Source organism: Triticum aestivum, chromosome 4B (assembly GCF_018294505.1).
Source record: "Triticum aestivum cultivar Chinese Spring chromosome 4B, IWGSC CS RefSeq v2.1, whole genome shotgun sequence".
Lineage (NCBI taxonomy): Eukaryota > Viridiplantae > Streptophyta > Magnoliopsida > Poales > Poaceae > Triticum > Triticum aestivum.
The window spans coordinates 269,635,647-269,653,480 of NC_057804.1; positions in this window are offsets into that span (position 1 = coordinate 269,635,647).

Below are 17,834 nucleotides of genomic sequence, written 5' to 3' on the forward strand. Positions count from 1 at the left end.
GTCTCCGTCCTCTTGCGCTGAATCTTGCTGGAGTGGGTTGTCTTCAGCACTTTCTGGTGTGTTATTATCTCCGGTGCCGGAATCTTCATTCTTGCTGTGGTGGGATTTAGAGCGGCGCCGCTGACGCTGGTGCTTGGTCTGTTTCTTGGAGGGGTCATCCTCCGTTGTTCCTTCGCCATTCCCATCCTTTGGGATATCCATCATGTATATGTCATATGATGAGGTGGCTTTCCAGTGCCCGGTAGGTGCTGGTTCTTGGTCGTCTCCGGCATCGTCGTCCATACCGTCGATGTCTTCGGAGTCGTAGTCTAGCATGTCGGTTAGATCGTCTACTGTGGCTACTAAGTGGGTGGTGGGTGGGCTTTGAATTTCTTCGTCGTCCGCATCCCGACCGTCCTAACCGCAGTCCGGCCAGGGCTCTCCTGATAACGAGAGATACTTTCGCTAACTCAAGATGTCGCCAAAAGGTGAGTGTTGAAAGATGTTCGCTGCGGTGAACTCCATGACCGGCGCCCAATCAGATTCGATTCGAGGGGGCGCGGGATGTTCGGTGTCCGGCAAGGAGTACGGCACCTCGGAGTCACGAGCTTCATGAGGGACAAGGTCAGTGTTCGGCTCTATCGCCATAGAGGTTGCAGCCCCCGAGGCGGTGTCTAGCCATCCGTCCTCGATCTGCGCAGCCAGCTCTGAATTGAAGATCGGAGTAGGCTCGAGTGCGGCCTCCAGGGTACTGTCCGACTGCAGAGCTAGATCATGCCCATCGTGACAGTGCGGCGCGCTTGGCTGTGGCTCGAATCCATCAAAGATCAAGTCCCCGCGGATGTCAGCCGTGAAGTTCAAACTTCCAAATCTGACCTGACGGCCAGGGGCGTAGCTTTCGATCTGCTCCAGATGGCCAAGCGAATTGGCCCGCAGTGCAAAGCCGCCAAATATGAAGATCTGTCCGGGGAGGAAGGTATCACCCTGGACTGCGTCGTTGATGATGATCGAAGAAGCCATCGAGCCTATCGGTGACGACACAGAGGAACTCTCAATGAAAGCACCAATGTCGGTGTCAAAACCGGCGGATATCGGGTAGGGGGTCCCGAACTGTGCGTCTAGGCGGATGGTAACAGGAGACAAGGGACACGATGTTTTACCCAGGTTCGGGCCCTCTTGATGGAGGTAAAACCCTATGTCCTGCTTGATTAATATTGATGATGTGTGTTACAAGAGTGGATCTACCACGAGATCAAGGAGGCTAAACCCTAGAAGCTAGCCTATGGTATGATTGTTGTTCGTCCTACGGACTAAAGCCATCCAGTTTATATAGACACCGGAGAGGGCTAGGGTTACACAGGTTGGTTACAATGGTAGGAGATCTACATATCCGTATCGCCAAGCTTGCCTTTCACCCCAAGGAAAGTCCCATCCGGACACGGGACGAAGTCTTCAATCTTGTATCTTCATAGTCTTGGAGTCCGGCCGGTGATGATAGTTCGGCTATCCGGACACCCCCTAGTCCAGGACTCCCTCAGTACCTATTTTTAGAAATTTATATGAATTTCAGGAAATGTTCCGTTCAAATTTTTTGTTCTATCTTTGTCTTAAAATATATGGAATTTTCAAAAAATTGTTCGTAATTTGGAAAATTGTTCACGTTGCCAATTATATTCGGTAGTTCATGTTATGAATTCCAAATTTTTGTTCGTTATAAAAATGTTTACAATTTTAAATTTTTTGTCATTCTGAATTTTAAAAATTATTCCAATTTTTTGAAAAAATATTTGTGTTTTTACCGAATTTGTTGAAGATTTAAAAAAATGTTACAAATTTGAAAAATATTCTTGTTTTAGTGATATGTTGAGAAAGTTGAAAATGTTTTTTGCATTAAAAGACACATTTTCTAAAAAAATTCTATATGTTAAAAATATGTTCCCATTTTCCAAAATTGTAAACAAAATAAAAAATATCATACTTTATCAAATCTTCTTGCTTTTAAGAAATGTTTGTGAATTTCAACAAATGTTCCGTTCAAAATTTTGTTTGTGGTTTTTAAAATGTAGGGAATTTTCAAAAAAATGTTCGTAATTTGGAAAATGATAGTAATCAATGTCTGAAAAGATCAAAAAATAAATAAAAATGTTTTGAAGTGAACGTTGCATTATATTCTTTAATGTTCACCCTGACCATTGGTTGGCAGGATGTGTTTATTTGAGTGGCTAGCAACATGTGGTGGGGTCTTTAAGGTCGTGAGTTCGATCACTACCATCCTGGGCCTTCTCCGCATCGTGCACATCGAGCTAAGTCGGCTTGTTCAGAATAAGGGGCACCATAAATTATTAATGGTGATAGCATCCATATGCCAAAAAAAAGAATATGCACGTTAATTGTAATTGAAAGAAATTGTTGGCACGTGCCAATACAACGGGATCTACTGGTTTGGCTCTAATTAAAGGGTACCATGCTGAACTAGAGAATACGGTCATGTGGGGGTCTTGATCCATTCTTATATTAAGCTAGAGGCATGTAAGTTATTATCCCGTTGCAAGGCACGGGGCATGTGTGCTAGTTAAAACTAAAAAGAACAATCTACGGAACGAATGTTCCCTAACAGAACTAAACAAAAGAAAGTGTTCACTAATAGATCTAAATGAACGAATATTCATTAATTAAACTAACCTAATAAAATAAACCAGTTTAAAAATAAACCGAGAAAACCTAAAAAACTAAGATGGGTTTTCGGCAATTAAACTGGTTCGCTAAAATACTGGCGGTGGCGGTTTAGATCAGTTCGGCAGCGGCTCCGGCGAGGCGACGACAACGCCGGGCGGCGGCAGCGGCGAGCAGTGAAGCAGCAGCGGCGGCGGCGCGGTCCTGCGGCTGCGGTGGTGATGCTCTGCGGCGGCGGCGAGGCGATGAGGAGGAGGCGGCGTGGGTGGCGCGGCTTATAAAGGGGTTCCCGGGGGGATCCGACTTGGAGGAGGGGTACAGCGGTGGCGGGGAGTGCCCGGACTCCTCGAAGTCCGGCGGCGGCACGGCTATGCGGCACGAGGAAGACGGCGCGAGCAAGTGGGCCGCCTGGGCCTTCTGGCCAGTTCGGTCCGGAAGTTTTTTTTAAATAATTTTTCCGTGAAAAAAATCCTAATAAAATATAAAAATTCCAAAAACAATTTTCACTGTCCAAACCTAATATTTAGGACAAGATGAACATTTTTCTGGACTAAATGCAATTTTAAAAAATGCTTGTTTTTCTCTAATTCAAATAAAATAGCGAATAAAATACAAATAAAATAATAATTGATTTTAAAATTTCTTCTTCAATATTTCTCTTTTGTTGAAGAAGTCATATTATCTTCCCTCATTTATTTTTATTGTTGGAAATGATTGGAGAAAAATTATTAAAAATCAAACTGATCCTCTTCTCAAATTTGAACTAAATTCAAATATGAAATATTAGTGAAACCTCCAACTCTCTCATTGGGTCCCTGAGTTGCTTAAGATTTCTAGGATCACAACCAAAATGCAAAAATAAATATGATATGCATATGATGATCTATGTATAACATCAAAATTGAAAATTGGGATGTTACAATCCTACCCCCCTTAAGATGAATCTCGCCCTCGAGATTCGGGTTGGTCAGCAAAAAGGTTTGGGTGGTCCTTGCGAAGATCTTCTTCTCGCTCCCAGGTGGCTTCCTCCTCGGTATGGTGGCTCCACTCAACTTTGCAAAACTTGATAACTTTGCCGTGAGTAACACGGCTGGAAAACTCGAGAATCTTGACTGGCTTAACTTCATAGGTTATGTCACTATCCAACTGAATTGCTTCTAGTGGCACTGTATCTCTCAGAGGAATGTCAGCCATCTCTGTGTGGCACTTCTTCAACTGGGAAATATGAAACACATCATGAACTCCTGACAATCCTTCGGGCAATTCCAACTTGTATGCAACTTCTCCCACGCATTCCAAAACTCTGTATGGTCCCACGAAACGTGGTTCTAGCTTTCCCTTGACTCCAAAATGTTTAACTCCTCGAAGTGGGTACACACGAAGATATGCTCTGTCTCCAACTTCGTAGGCTACCTCCTTGTGTTTATTATCTGCATAACTCTTCTGCCTGGAATGGGCTACCTTGAGTCTGTCTCGAATCAACTTAACCTTCTCTTCAGAATCTCTGATTAAGTGTGGTCCGAACAACTGTCGATCTCCAACGTCATCCCATGATAACTTTGTTCTGCACCTCCTTCCGTACAAGGCTTCAAAACGGGCCATCTTCAAACTGGCTTGATAACTGTTATTATATGAGAAATCTACATAGGGCAAATTGTCATCCCAACTAGATCCATAATCTAGCGCACAAGCTCTCAACATCTCCTCCAGAATCTTATTGACTCTCTCGGTCTGTCCATCTGTCTGTCGATGAAAGGCGGTACTAAACTCTAGCCTGGTACCCAAAGTTTCATGCAACTGATTCCAAAAATTTGAAGTAAACTGCATTCCTCTATCTGATACAATGGTCCTCGGAACTCCATGCAGACATACAATCCTGGTCATGTATATCTTCGCCAACTTACCACTTGTATAAGTTGTCTTCATTGGGATGAAACGGGCTACTTTCATCGAAGATCAACTACAACCCAGATAGATTCATAGACTGAACGAGTACTGGGTAATCCAGTGATAAAATCCATGCCAAGCTTATCCCACTTCCATTCGGGTATTGGCAACGGCTGTAGCAATCCTGCTGGTTTCTGATGCTCTACCTTAACTCTCTGACATACATCACATACTGCTACATACTCGGCAATATCCTTCTTCATTCCTGTCCACCAGAAACTTTCCTTCGAATCCAGATACATCTTGGTGTTGCATGGGTATAAGGCAAATCATGAGCCTCCTAAAGAATCAACTTCCTGATCTCAAGGTCATTAGGCACATAAATGCGATCCTCAAACCATAAACTGTCGTGCTCATCCTCACAAAATCCTTTAGCCTTTCCTTTACTCATCCTTTCCTTTATCTCAGCAATCTCCTTATTCGTCTTCTAGGCTTCTCTGATCTTACCAAACAAAGTGGACTGAATTTCCAATGCTGCAACATAACCTCTTGGAACTATCTCCAAGCATAGCTCTCTAAGGTCGTCTGCTAACTCCTTAGGTAATCCTCCGGTTATGAGCGTGTTAACATAACTGTGCTACGACATTGGCCTTTCCTGGATGATAATGTAATCTCCTTTATGAGCTCCAACCATCTCCTTTGCCTGAGGTTTAACTCCTTCTTCATGAAGATGTACTTCAAACTCTTATGATCCATGTAAACATCACAACGGGTACCGATGAGAAAATGTCTCCATGTCTTGAGCGCATGCACTACGGCTGCTAACTCCAAATCATGCGTAGCATAATTCAATTCATGAGGTCGAAGCTGTCATCAGGCATATGAAACAACTCTTCCATCCTGCATAAGCACTCCTCCAAGTCCTCGATGTGAAGCATTGCAATATACTTGGAAATCCTTGCGTATGTCTGGAAGAATCAGCAGTGGGTCTGTAACCAAATGTTTCATCAACTCCTGAAAACTGGCCTCACAATCCTCATTCCATTTAAACTTGGTGCCCTTCTTCAATAACTCCATCATGGGCTTCGCAATCCTGGAAAAATTCTCAATATATCTCTGGTAATAACCTGTGAGTCCAAGAGAACTTCTGATCTCTCCCACTGAGGTGTGTGCGAACCATTTAGTGACAGAAGCAACCTTGGTAGGGTCTACTGCTATTCCTTCTCCAGATATAACATGTCTGACAAATCCAACTTCCTTCAAGAAAAACTCGCTTTTGCTGAACTTGGTGTATAACAGATGTTCCCTGAGCTTCTCGAGAACCAAACGCAAATGTTCCTTATGGTCCTCTTCATTCTTCGAGTAGACCAATATGTCAGCAATGAACACCACAACGAATTTATCCAAAAACTCCATGAACACCTTGTTCATCATACTCATGAAATAGGAAGGGGCACTAGTCAAACCAAATGACATAACTGTATACTCATATAGCCCATACCTCATGGTAAAAGATGTTTTAGGTATATCCTGCTCTCGTATCTTCAATTGGTGATAACCTGATCGAATATCGATCTTGGAGAAAACTTTAGCTCCTTGCAGTTGGTCAACCAAATCATTGATCATCGGTAGAGAGTATTTGTTCTTGATCGTCACCTCATTCAGTGCACGATCTTCAACAACCACCCTCAACGATCCATACTTCTTCTCAACTAGAAGCACTGGGCTCCCCAAGGTGATGAACTTGGTCAAATGTAACCTTTCTCCAGTAACTCCTTAATCTGCTTCTTAATTTCCTCCAGATCATTTGCGGGCATCCGATACGATCTCTTGGATATTGATCCAGTGCCTTGCAATAACTCAATCAAAAACTCAATGTCTCGATCCGGTGGCATGCCTGGTAACTCCTCTGAAAATAATTGGGATAATCCTTCACCACTGGTACTTCCTCCTGAACAACTCCTGACAACGAATTCACCTGAGTCCTCCTCGACGCATGCCTAGATACGTACTTAATCCTCTTTCATTCGGGGGTGGTGAGTAGAATTGATTTACTGGCGCAATCAATGTTTCCCTTAAACCTGGATAGCTAATCCATGCCTAGTATCACATCCAATCCTTGTGACTCAAGGACAATTAGGTCGGTGGGGAAAACATGTCTACCTATAGTTACTGGCAACTGATAGCATCCCCTACTAGCCATATACTCCGCTCCTGGGGACCTTACTAACATAGGTGACTTAAGGGCTACTGTTGGCAGTTTATACTTATCCACAAATCCCCTTGATATGAATGAATAAGATGCACCAGTATTGAAAAGAAGAAGTGTTGTAAATGCATTAATCAAAAACTTACCGACAACTCCGTCGGGTTGATCGTCAATCTCCTCCACACTGACGTGGTTGACCTGACCTTTGGTGAAGGGGTTGGGCTTCTTTGCAGAACCCCCATTGCCATTTCCATTCTTTGCTTCAGGACATTCAGTGGCATAATGTCCAGTCTTCCCGCACTTGAAACAAGTAATGTGGCTCATATCCCTCTTGGCTGGTGTTGCTAGGTTGGAACGGTTTTGACTGCTGCTTCCTCCATTCACATTGCCATTCTTGGGGCCACTATGGTTGTGTGAACTTCCTCCATTGTGCGTATGTCCTCCATGGTTGTGAGTGTGTCCTCCCGAGTACGGGAATAGAGGGGCTTCTGTTGAGCTCCAGAAGTGTACCTCCGCTGTCCATACTTCCTCTTGTGATTATCAATCTGTTGCTGCTTGCCTTCTATCATGAGGGCCCTGTCTAACAATTCCTGGTAGTTGTTGAAAGTTTCCACCATCAACTGCATACTTAGCTAATCATTGAGTCCCTCAAGAAACTTCTGCTTCACGACATCTGTGACCACATCATCTGGGGCATAGCATGCTATATTGCTAAACTCATCCACATATTGTCCCACTGTACGACCTCCTTGGTGCAAGTTGCGAAACACGCGCTTCTTCATGCTCATAGCTCCTGCCGAAACATGGGCGATGCGGAAAGCCTGCTAAAACTGATCCCAGGTAAATGTATCAATGGGGTAAGTGGTGGTGAAGTTCTCCCACCAAGATGTCGCGGGTCCATCAAGCTGATGTGCAGAAAAGCGCACTCTCTCCGCCTATGTGCATCCTGCAGTGGTCAGCTCTCTTCCAATCTTGCGGAGCCAATCATCTGCAACAATCGGCTCGGTGCTGCTAGAGAACACCAGCGGATTCAACCTTAGAAAGCGGGCTAGGTTGTCAACAGGGGTGGTGTCGGTGGGTTGTTGTTTTTGTTGTTGCCTTGGTTCTGGTTCTTAACTAGCATCTGCATCAAGGCATTCTGGTGCTAGATCAACTCGGTGAGCTCCGGTGGGAACACGAATCCATTGTCACGTCTCAGAGGCATCTGATGGGTTAGAAGGGGTGAGAAAACAGAATAGAATAAGGTCTAAGATAGATTCACTACCATATGCACATGAGGCAAACAAAATCAATTCACTTCATTCAATATCAAACAAGGTTCACACAAACGATCTAAACTACGATTACAAACTTGATCGATGCTAACTACTAGTAACATGGTGGTCATCTAGAAATTTTGATCAAACGAAGACTCCATGATATCTGCGGTCATTTGCATCACTATCTGTGTCGGTATCATCCAAGATGATGTAGTCCTCCGAACGGATCTCCTTTGTAGGTTCGGATCTCCTTTGCAGGTTCTCGCTTATGGTTCTCCATGGGTAGTCCTAGCTTCCTCTTCAGGTCTTCATGCTTCTATAGTAGTACGTTAATTTCTTCCTCATATCCATCGTGTGTAAACTTGAGTTCCTCTTCTAGCTAGATATTCTTCTTCATCAGCTTCTTGAACTTCTTCATGTTGAAGCATAGTTGATTCTCTTGTCGGCGAATGTGATCACCTATTTCCTGAATGTAAGCTGCAATTGATCCATCCTTCCTGGTACGAATCATCTCCCATCATCTCAGCGGCCACATATTTGATAAATGGTTTTTTCAAGCTCCTTGTGATAAACCTCACATATGCGTCCAAAAGTGATGTGGGCTGCCATGCTCTTTCCCAAACTCCATCTTGGTGCATCCAGGTAGAAATCAATAGGTTCTATTGTTGGCGCAAACGTCCTCCCAGGTACACAGAGTTCGATCTTCCAGCGCTCCTCTTTCGGTAAAGTTGCTGAGAAAGTCCCAGTGAAGCTTGGTAGTCCGTTGTTCTGGTACTTAGTGACTTCCTTCAAGTGTCGTCCGAAAGGGGTGTCATCATCCAGCTGGGTGAACTTGTTCCTAGGGTCCTCCATCTATACAGTAGAAATAGAGGAGAATTAGAGGAGAATTAGAGGAGAATTAGAAATGAGTAGAGAAGAGAAATCCTATGGCTTATTCTAGTGGTCGCGTCCTACAGTCAGCTTGTGCTCTGATACCATCTTGTAGCGAGCATGATCCCAATGGACCGAAGTCTCTATGCTTAAGTGTCATCCCTGGATCGGTAATGTTGATACACACAGTACTCGAGGAATTATAATAGAGTTGAATCACACACTTATTACATCTCATAAAGAGTATGATTACACAAAAATAGCATGGCTGAAGGGCATCTAAACTAAATAACTACGGAAGCTTCGAAGGTAAATGAGTCCATCAACTCCAACGGCATAGCTGAGTTTATGGCAACGACCTATCACACCTTATTCGTCGTCTGAGTAGTCTCCAACATGAGACGTTGCAGCCGTGTAGGTCAGCACATTGAATATGCTGGCAGAGTTACACTGTAAAGCAATGAATGCAAGAACTATATCTACATGCAATATTTGGCTGGTGAAGGCTCTAAGTTTACAATTTTGCATAAAGAAAGTTTTTCCCTATGACCAAGGAATAAATTTTATTCAAACTACTCCCAAGTTGTACCAATATTTGAGAAGGTTCCTCCAACTCAAATCCCAATTAAACAAGTATCATCATTAAACCCAATTCATTTAATTAAAGAGTGATGAGATCAACAATAATATCCAATTCCAGAAAATCAAGATGTCCATAACCGGGGACACGGCTAACCATGATTAGTTTATACACTCTGCAGAGGTTGCACCCTTTTCCCCACAAGACTTGACTGCATCCATGATCGTAAGATTGAGACATAGTCTTTCTGAAGCATTAACTCTCTACTCCGGGCGGACCGGTACACCAACTTTCCCCTACATCTGCTAGTCCACCTCTTCGAGAGGTCATGCAACTTACTCAACTATGCCAGAGCCCATAATGGCTTGTGGCTGCACACGGAAGTTTCTAGGAATGAAATATCATATGATCTCTTTGAGCCTAGGTGGCGAACAGAGGAAAAATCACACGGGGACTCCAGGATTTCCTAAATGGAGAAACACTGGATTCTCCAGGTGCCCCAACCAATCCACCCATATGTGTATTAAAGTTGCCACCTTAATGTTATCCAAGATTAATAACTCTCATAACTTCCATGTGTATCACGATCCAATCCCTGTCTACGAGCATGGCTTAGAAATAATAGAGCATAACGTATATTGTCAGGGTGTTCAAAAGGTATTAGGTTCCTACCTCAAGTATTACGACCAAACCACTTGTTCCCAATCCTACTCATGCAAATATTTGAGGAGCAAAACTAATGCATAGTAAAAACTAGGTATAGAAGAATATGATCAAAGTGTAACTTGCCTTGTTGATGATCTGCAAACTCTAGGGATTCGTGGTAACAAGGTTCGCACTCTGGGTAATTTAGCGTAGACGAACACTTAAGCAATCACTCAAATGAAATAGAGAGAAATCGAGAAAAGATCCAAATCAAACTCGAAAAAAGCAAATGTCTAAACTAAACATAAAACAAAACCTAACAGCATTATTTTCATGTGGATTAGATCTTAACAATAGGTACATGTGATTAGCTAAGATATGCAAAAAGAAACGACTCAAACGGAGTTACGAAACTCAAGATACGAATGAAACAAGATTGTTTACTAATCTAAACTAAACACAAATTTTAAATTGCCAAAATCATGTTCAAGTTGGTTTACTGGAAAGAAGGGATGATTATGAAGATTTAGCCGTTTGTTTCATCTAATTTGGATAAACGAGCAAAAAGTTACGCTAGTTTTAAAATCAGGGGCTAAATCACGAGAAAACTATTCGCAGATAGGTCCCCAGCTGAGAATTAAAACGAAAAAGAAAAATATATGGAATCAAAGTTCGCTAACAGAACTAAATGAACGAAAGCTTCACTAACAGATCTAAATGAATGAGCGTTCGTTAATTAAACTAACCTAATAAAATAAACCGGTTTAAAAATAAGCCGAGAAAACCTAAAAGAACCAGGACGGGATTTCGACGATTATACCGGTTCGCTAAAAAACTGGCGGCGGTGGTTTAGATCGGATCAGCGGCTACTCCGGCACGGGGCGGCTCGGCGAGGGGACGACAACGTGGGGCGGAGGCGGTGGCAACATGCGGTGGCGGCGGCGGAGGCGATGAGAAGGAGGTGGCGAGGGTGGCGCGGCTTATAAAGGGGGTCCCGGGGGGGATCCGACTTGCAGGAGGGGTCCGGCGGCTGCACGGCTCTGCAGCTTGGGGAAGGCGGTGCGGGCGAGTGGGTCGGCTGGGCCTTCGGCCCAGTTCGGTCCGAAAGTTTTTTTTAATGATTTCACCGCGAAGAAAAATCCTAATAAAAAATAGAGAAAATTCTAAATATTCTAGAAACAATTTTCATTGTCTGAACCAAATATTTAGGACAAGATGAACATTTTTCTGGACTAAATACAATTTTCAAAAATGCATGTTTTTCTCTAATTCAAATAAAATTGCGAATAAAATACATATAAAATAATAATTTGATTTTAAAATTTCTTCTCCAATATTTCTCTTCTGTTGAAGAAGTCATATTATCTTGCCGCATTTATTTTTATTGATGGAAATGATTGGAGAGAAATTGTTAAAAATCAAATTGATCCTCTTTTCAAATTTGAACTAAATTCAAATATGAAATATTTGTGGAACCTCCAACTCTCTCATTAGGTCCTTGATTTGCTTAAGATTTCTAGGATCACAACCAAAATGCAAAAATAGATATGATATGCATATGATGATCTATGTATAACATCCAAATTGAAAATTGGGATGTTACATTTAGGGACTTGAAAAAAAACAACCCCTTGGGTCAAAATGGACGGATCGGTTTCGTGGATTGGGTGATCCCGCTTGGATCGAGGGTTGCGCGCATCCAGGGGCCAGGCGGTCCAGGCGGCGGCTCAGGTGGTTCGGGCTCGGGCGGGCCTGCTCTGAGCTCCACGGGCTCGCGCGGTGGGAGGTGGCGGAGGGGGTGACGTGGCACGCTAAGATTGGGTGCGGGTGGCGGGGCGGACGTATCCGGCACCGGGCGGACATGTCTGGCGGCGCGAGGAGGAGGGGGCTAGGTTTTTACCCGAGATTTGTGGAGGGGGAGGCTTATTTATAGGTAGAGGGAGCTAGGAGAGGGCTATGGAGGTGCGGTTTTCGCTCACACGATCGTGATCCAACGGCGAATAACATGAAGGGGGTTTAGATGGGCTAGTGGGGCGTTGAGGAGGGGTGTTGGGCTGCAAAGAGAAAGGAGTCCGGCGTTTAACACGGTTAACCATTGGGGCATCAAACGACCTCCAAATGGAAAGAAATTTGACATGCAGTCTACCGGTGATATACCAAGACCACTAGTCAACTCTCGGCCCATTCCGAGAACGTTTTTCTCCCGCTCATGAAACAAGATCTGGGAGGTGCGGCGGGTGTGTGCGAGTGTGGTTGGGCTCAGAACGGACAACTGAGAGAACTGGGAGATCGGGCTGCTACAAACGGATGCAAGTTTTGAAAAACAGGCGGATGAAATGCAGATGATGACATGACAAAATGCAACACGCAGCCGGATGACAAGACAAAGACAGTGAATAACTGGATGGTATCTGGCGCATCGGTCTCGGGGCATTACAGTAGTCGCTTCTATCGAACGTTGCATTTGATCTTGCGCTTCGGGTGTCTCCTTTCATGATGTACACCTCAGGAATCTTGAGTACTCTCAGGTTACAAAGGATGCATAACACTTGGATGCAAAAGATCCCTACAGAGAACACATGTTTTCTTTGTTTTGTAAGTGAACTACATGAAATTAATAAACATATTTTTTTGTTATTTGTTTATTTTAAGGAAGTGAACTTCACTTGGTTTTGTGAATTACTCATGCATGTGGACTTTTAAATTTCAGTAAGTGAGCTTTCATGCATGACTATCAGAAATTAGGATTTTTTTGCTAGCGAGTCGCACCTGTGTGTGTCTAGAGTTTGCACTCACATTCATTGACACCTTTCTCTTCATCGACGACCACATGGAAATTATGACTTGCCCGGTCAAATGCATCCGATCTGTTGTAGTGGTGTACGAGGTACTTTGTCGGGTTCTCAGGGCACCATTCTGCTCTCAATGTAGTGTTGCAGTAGAGTGTTTCTTTGAAATCTGCAAAAACTGCCCTTGTATACACTTTTGATAGCTGAACATTGAACCCAAACTTGTTTGTTGTCTTTACCTCTGACTGCATGATCAAAAATGTAGCGTTACGAATCAGAGAAATGATTTTTTTTGTTTTTGTAGTTATATTTAGCAGTTTTTTATGGATATTTTTACCTCATTTCCTACTGTCTCTGCGTGCTCGACGGCGTTCCTGGTCTGAATGCAGTTTTCCACCTGTTCAGCAAATAGGTGGAGATCATGCTTCTCTTTGACGAAGTTTAACTTCAATACGCAGTTCATGCTCTCACTTCTTACGTGTGGAATCATCCGAGCACAGAAAATTACCTTGTAGTAAGCCGAGATCCACTCGTGCCTATCATCACACAACGAAATCACCACTTCGTCGTTTTCCAAGTTGTATTTCTGCATGAGGTCCTTCCATGCTCGTTCAAATTCTGACGGCATTAGTGGGTGGTTCAGCACCACAGTGAGTTCATCCTTGAGTTTCTCGTGTACCTTGTACAACAAGGCAAGGTGGTCTTTGTACTTCTTCATGATATGCCACCAACACAACTTATGTAATGTATCTGGGACGATAGTTTTAAATGTTGCCTGCATCGAAGAACATTGGTTTGAGAAGGCACAAATATTGTTTTTTATCAAGTTGTTTGTGTGTAAGAAAGATGGACGAAATATAAGTATACCAAACAAATGTAAGTTAATAGGTGTTGTTTTTTTGTACCTCCGAGCATGTAGATTGGCGGCTTGTTGTTCATACACCTCAAGAATGTTTTGAAAACCCCCTCAAACAACGGTATTGTTTCATCTCGCACGAGGGCGACAACAAATATGGTGTTCTATAGATGATGGTTCATTCCCACGATGACTCCCAGCGACATGTGGAATTTGTTAGTTTTATATGTCGTGTAAAATGTAACGTAGTCTCCATAATCTTAATACGATCATTTGCAACTTGCGTTGGCCAAAAATACGTTTCTTACACGATTATCTGCTTCAACGTCATAATTATAGAAGAACTTTGGGTTTATCTTCTGCATCTTCTCAAAGAAATCCAGAAGTTTCTTCACGTCATCTTGGGACTCTTCTGTAGCAAACTTTTGTTTCCTGTATTTCAAAGGCAATGCAAACTCATCTTATCAAACATGAAATAATTACCCACAGAATGCTCAAGTGATATGTTCTGTGACGTGCTTACTTCTTGAGGCAATCATGGCTAGTATGTCCCGTGTACTGCAGACCACCAGACATATGTGACAGTGTTGACATCATCTGTGCGTGTGTGTGGTTGTCCAACTGCATGTCCTTCATCAAATGGTCAATCAAAGGATCGTCTCTTTTGCGCGAGCGCATGTGAAAAAGCATCCCAGGGCTTTGTAGCATCTTGTGATTGTGGTTGAGTTCAACCATTTCTATCACAAATTTCCCATCCTTCCTCTTTTGAATCTAATTTTTGCCTTGCAGTCAATCCTTTTTGATGCCTTCTCGCGTCTCGGGTCATAATCTGACATAGTCTGCATGTGCGTCCCTTCTCTTGACCAGACAATGTAGGCATTTGTCTTGTGTTTTGTCCTCTTGCGTATGCCAAACCCTGCATATCTCACACAAGTGTTGTAAAAGTCCCATCCTTTGTCGTACATGGTGAACTTCATTCTAGCGGCATGTATGAGGTTCAACGACATGTTTTTATCCTGCATCAAGTGCAATGCTCTATGAGACAAAGAGTTCGGTTATGTTTAAATATGAGGAGTGCATGCAAGTTTAATAAAGCACTGCAATGTTCCTAAGTTTTCAGAAGAATAGAGTATATTAGATGTCAGGCCAAACCTCACAAGAAATATTAGTGTGCACTGCAATGTTATCTAAATGGACTGCAAATATTTTTTTTTTCAGGACATAAACTTACATGTGTATAATGTCGTTCATCCGATGGCGCTTGCAGCTTGCCGGGTTGTATTGGACATGGTGGGTGACGGAGTCCTGGATTAGGGGGTATCCAGACAGCCGGACTGTGTACAACGTCCGGACTATTGAAGCGTGAAGATACCAGACTCAAGACTTCGGCCTGTGTCCGGATGGGACTTTCCTTGGCGTGGAAGGAAAGCTTGGCGATCCGGATATTATATTTCCTTCCTTGTAACCGACTCCATGTAAACCCTAGCCCTCTCCAATGTCTATATAAACTGGAGAGGTTGGTCCTTAGAAGGCTGATCACAATTACATTCATACCATCATAGGCTAGCTCTTAGGGTTTAGCCTCTACGATCTCGTGGTAGATCTACTCTTGTACTACCCATATCATCAATATTAATCAAGCAGGAAGTAGGATTTTACCTCCATCGAGAGGGCCCGAACCTGGGTAAACATCTGTGTCCCTTGCTTCCTGTTACCATAAGCCTTGACGCACAGATCGGGACCCCCTACCCGAGATCTGCCGGTTTTAACACCGACATTGGTGCTTTCATTGAGAGTTCCTCTGTGACGTCGCCACAAGGTTTGATGGATCCTTCGATCATCATCTGCAACGCTGTCCAGGGTGAGGCTTTCCTCCCCGGACAGATCTTCGTGTTCGGCAGTTTCACACTACGGGCCGATCCACTCGGTCATTTGGAGCAGATCATGTCAGGATCGCCGGATAGTCATGATGAGCATGGCTTGGACCTGCTGTCAGACGATGCTCGGGATATTACCACGGTAGAAGCCCCAGGTCTAAATCCGGGGAAGGTTGCGTTGCCTAAGGACAGAGGGCTGGTCCCTGTCCCGAAGGCCGTACCCTCGTTGGCGATAGACCCGAACACAGGTCTCACCTCCGAGGGAACCTGTGACTCTGGACCCTTAGATTCATATCTGGACGTAGGTTCCAGTTCGCGCGTCCCCGAGCCCGCCGATCCTAGGTGGGCTCCGGTGATGGAGTTCACCGCGGCGGACATCTTTCAGCATTCGCCCTTTGGCGACATACTAAACTCATTTAAAAGCCTCTCTTTGATAGAGAACTTCGGGCCAAACTATGTGAGGCTTGAGTGGGAAGCAGGCGATGAAGAAGTTCGTTACCCACCCACCACCCACTTGATAGCCACGGTTGATGACTTAACCGACGTGCTGGACTTCGACTCCGAAGGCATCGACGGTATGGACGATGATGCAGGAGAAGACTCAGAATCTACGGGGTATCGGATTCCCACCTTGTCACACGACATATACATGGTGGATACGCCCAAGGAAGGCGATGGTGACAATCTGGAAGATAACACCCCTGGGCAAACACCAAAGCGACGGCACAGACGCCGTTCCAAATCCGGTAACAGTAACAACATCAGCAAGAGCGCCAGAGGAATGGATACTCCGGTCAACCCTGAAGGCAATAATGACCAAACGGAACCAGCGATGGAGCAGGACGAACCAGGTCACGCCAAACATAGTCCGGAGCGTACGCTCAAAGAAAACGATCCAAAGGGATGAGTTCATCAAACCGGCTGAGGACAAGAATATAGTCCGGACAACGACGCATTCATCGTTCCGGAAGAACGCGTGGAATGAGAGAACCTCCACAGAAAGCTTATGGCCATAGCGAGAAGTCTGAAGAAGTAGAAGCAACGGCTCAAAGCCGCACAGGAAACGCTCAATCGCAGATGGAACAAAGTGCTAGACACCGAAGAAAGATATGGCGACGATCGCCATACAAAGAGCTACCCAAAACGCAAGCTACTGCCGGAATTCGACAACGAGGCCGTTCCACCGAAGAATAACACGACCAGGAGACCAGGAATACCACTTGATAACCGTAATAAATCAGCTACCGAAGACGCACACGATCTACGTGAGCACCTGGAGAAGAAAGCTGGCGCAGCTAGGTCCATCTACGGATCTAAAGGACACACCCCGGCGGGGGACCATGGTTGTCAAAACAATTATGACAACCAAACACCAGTTCGGAATAAACACCAAACACAACAATAGCCGACGGCATGCAACAGCGCGTCCAGATACAAAGGGGCTGCTCACCCCCTGTGCTTTACTGATGAAGTTCTGGACCATGAATTCCCACAGGGCTTTAAACCTGTAAACATAGAGGCATACGACAGAACGACAGACCCAGGGGTCTGGATCGAGGACTTTATCCTCCACATACACATGGCTCGTGGGGATGACCTCCATGCCATCAAATACCTTCCCCTCAAACTCAAGGGACCAGCTTGGCACTGGTTCAAAAATCTCCCAAAAATTCAATCGGAAGCTGGGAGGAACTGGAGGACGCTTTCAGGGCCAATTTTCAAGGGACCTATGTCCGGCCTCCGGATGCTGACGATTTAAGTCACATAATCCAACAACTCGGAGAGTCCTCCCGCAAGCTTTGGAATAGATTCCTCACTAAGAAGAATCAAATCGTTGATTGTCCGGATGCCGAAGCCTTAGTGGCATTTAAACAAAGCATCCGTGATGAGTGGCTCGCCAGACACCTCAGCCAAGATAAGCCAAGGACAATGGCAGCCCTAACAAGCCTTATGACCCGCTTTTGCGCAGGAGAAGATAGCTGGCTAGCCCATAAAGGCACCAGCAACCCCAGCACATCCGAAATAAGGGATGGAAGCGGGAAGCCACGACGTAATAAAAACAAACGCCAAAACAAGGAAGAGAGTCCGGACAACACAACAGTTAATGCCGGATTCAGGGGCTCTCGACCTAACCAGCAAAACAAGCAATCTAAAGGCAGTAAAGAAGGACCGTCCGGTCTGAACAGAGTTCTGGACAGACTATGCCAAAT